This window comes from Schistocerca nitens, chromosome 6, assembly GCF_023898315.1.
Source record: "Schistocerca nitens isolate TAMUIC-IGC-003100 chromosome 6, iqSchNite1.1, whole genome shotgun sequence".
Taxonomy (NCBI): domain Eukaryota; kingdom Metazoa; phylum Arthropoda; class Insecta; order Orthoptera; family Acrididae; genus Schistocerca; species Schistocerca nitens.
The window spans coordinates 685,149,917-685,153,291 of record NC_064619.1 but is presented as its reverse complement, the minus strand read 5'-3'; the positions used below and the strand labels follow the sequence as shown (position 1 = coordinate 685,153,291).

General features: G+C 39.0%; 1 protein-coding gene across 1 annotated transcript in view; it reads left to right on the top strand.

Moving 5' to 3' along the window:
• Window positions 1–324, top strand: part of LOC126263217 (UDP-glucosyltransferase 2-like) — a 55,721-nt gene extending 55,397 nt beyond the window's left edge. Inside the window, exon 7 of the mRNA XM_049960286.1 lies at window positions 1–324. This exon is cut by the window's left edge and continues 2,513 nt beyond it. The gene's annotated coding sequence lies outside the window, so the exon portion shown is untranslated.
• The last annotated feature ends 3,051 nt before the right edge of the window (window positions 325–3,375 follow it).

The window sequence follows — 3,375 nt, the reverse complement described above, 5'->3', positions numbered from 1 at the left end:
GGCCTATAACTGACGGATCACTGTTTCACAAACGTGAGTAAATCTGAATTACGATGAACAAAGTTGGATGAGAATTCAGAGATGGAAAGACGGAATCGATGCTACCAAACGAGCCTCCTCCTCCAGGTACGCTCAGCTCTCCGCCATAGTCCATGTCGACATTAGTAACAATCTCCACAAATATCACGTAAGTAGAAGATGGATGCTCTCAGTGTTGAACAGCCTAGATTCCAGTGTTTTTTTTCTGTTAAATAATCTAAGTGATTGTTATTGTATAGTATTTATTTAATTAGACTGTAAGGTAATAAAATACATTTGTCTTAATATTTGCGTCGGTGTTGACCGATGTATGTTTTACCTCATTAAATATAAAATTTCACTAATTACTGTTTCCACACATATTTCACACATCGCAAAGGTTTTCGCGGTGGAAAGGCACCATTGTTGCCTCCATATCTTACGTTTTACAGTTCGCAACAGCTATAGTTCATTTCTGTTCTTATTTATTAATTAAATTTGTTGTCACCTTCAAAGATAAATAACGATGTCAGTATAAGTATATTTTGAGACGTCAGTTCTATTTGTGCTTGTGATTAAGGTTCGTAACGACGGAAGGCATTGCTCAGATTCTTGTAACAATCCTCAATTCATGCAGCTGCTGAAACAGTGGTTTCAAACAAACTATGCAGCTGAGATTCATCACCATTCTGGACAGGATTTTACACTTAAACCAAAAGCCCTACATTACCACCAAGCAGTACTGAACCTATATCCTAAGATGCAGCCCTTGAACGATGCACAGAAAGAGGCACACAAAAGATCGCAGAATTTTGTTCGTAACTCAGACATGAATCCACGTATGCGTAAGCCAGATACTTACGTTTTAAGAAGCAATAGTATAAATAACCCAGTAGTTTGTGACACATAAGAAAGTAAAAATTGGTACAACAGGGAAACGGCGGACACACAAGCTATTCCGATGTCACATACACCACGCTACAGTTTTTCCTATGAATAATGGAGAGCGGGCGTATCTGTCACCATAAAATCGGACACAGTAACACGCTTCCAGGTTAAAGTTCGGTTGTTGTGTCTTTGTTTAGTTTCTGACTTTTTTCACGGACTTGTTTGAATGACGTTTCTCTATCATCAGTGGGTTAGCTCAATGTTTCAGTCTAGCGACAAATAAATGCTTGATGCTGCACATGGCACTTTGATTGTGGTCATTTCATTCGTGACATGTCAACAAAGTAAATACCTTAATAGCACGTACTGGTGTCCATGTAGCTGTCTTTCACCTGCAGTACGGCTGATATTTCGAGACTGTTTGTACAGCAGCAGCTGTATGTGATACTGACGTATATATTTTGTTAAAATGTTACAACTATGAGGAACACAAATCCGGTACTATAGGTATTGTCATATGTATTGTGAATTGCTTCTTGGCCCCCGTCTCGTACATTCATACAGAGTTTTTGCCTTCCATTACGATGCTGAACACATATTTTGCATTTCCGCAGTCTGTCTCTTTTGCCATTGAGCCTATTTTTGAGCTTCTTTTGTTAGGAATCCACCGGGAAAAGATCAAGTTTCCACGAGCGGTCGAATGTAGCATAGTCTTCAGTATGCCAAAGAGTGTTTGTTAACATCGCAGTAAGTCTCTTGTCGACCTCCTTCAATCATGACGGGATAACATTGAAGCTTTTTGGAACAGTATCTGATCTTCATCGACATTCACGAAATGCGCTGCAGACGAAACCAGGACCAAGACTAAACTATGCAGTCTTTCTGATACGTGCCATTTATCGTGAGTTAGGCCTCAACAAAAATCTTAAAAATGTTTCTAACGAAAAGGATCACATCAAATTTCCATTTCATTGCAAAAGTGTTTCTTTTAACAGTCATGCTAATAAACTATTCAACCAATTTCAAAGTTGCTCTTTTTGTAACAAAAGCGAATAGTAAATTGCAACGCCGCATCTGAAGAACACCACTGGCTGTGTTACGTAAAAAAGCTAAAAGACAACTCTCGTACAGCGTTCATCAACTTTGTAGTAATTGTTCATTTTCAACTTTTCGCGCCGTAATCAACAGTCCACTTAATTTCGGGCATGCAGCCGCACAAATAAATTTGGATCAATTTTCTCATATAATAAATCAGTGAGCAGGGAAAGATAAATGGAAACCGATAAAGCTGCTGGCAGCGATCACAACCAAAACAAAAAGTCCGTGATAGCTTCTTAAATGAGCGCACATGTTGATAACGACAAAAGTGGTTCCATATGCGGCTATAATGCCGAGTGAATCCATCACACGTAGAACGGACATTTATACTGGTGGTTGTGCAGCATCGATGAGCACAGAAATGAAATTTAGAATCGAAGATGGCCTAATACACTGCTAAAAGCGAAGAAGAAGCTGTAGAAAGGAATTAGAGGGCGAAAGCAATCTATTGTAGCACACGCCTCTGTCACCGAGAACGGTAAATAATCGCAGCCCAATGAAAGATAACGAAAGGCGAGTAGCTCCTGGGTTCATGCACTGAATCAGTTTACACTTTTCTAACCTGTCACGATGTTTAATAGGAGCGCAGAACCATCTTTCAGAGTGGAAGATTCGCATTCCAAACAACTGTAACGTTATGGATAATGCACTTCAACTGTCTTCCGTTTGTCTTAGTAGTGATAGTTCAGGGAAGCGTTGAGAAGAATTTCTGTAGAATTTGGAACTAAAAGTCAAAACCTTGCCTGAATAGATCCACCAAGCCAAGGCTTCGGTTACAATTCTTGGCTCAACATCTCTCTCTCTCTCTCTCCCTCCCTCACCCACGCACAGACATAGTTTTATTCTATTAAGTGAAAAAGATTACGTATTTTTGAAAACATGGTTCTAAACCAAATGCAATCGCTTTTTAGTACCAGTTCATGACAACTATTTTAGGAATCAAACATTCAGATACAATAGTTCATAAAACAGCTATGGAAAGTCAACAGCTCGAATAAATATGTCATATACCTGTATTGGCGTAAGATGCCGAATACAGATTTTTTTTTATCTGTTTACTGCTGCAATAGTACAAGGCGCACATGTTCGTCACCAGAGATATTTTATATACCGCTTTCTTAGCACTTGCCAAAGAAATCTCTCAGAAAGTCATAAAATTCTCTCATTATATGATAGTTTTAATCAGCATTCTAAATGCGGATATTGTGTAATTGTTAATGGCGATGTGCTTCACATCCAAAGCTTTTCCTGGGGTAGCAGGAGAAAACATTGACCATGTTAGCAGCCTGATTGCCCACACTCATAACGCTACATTTTGGAATTAGTACACACTTCGCTTGTCACACTAATGTATGGACAAACATCATGTGG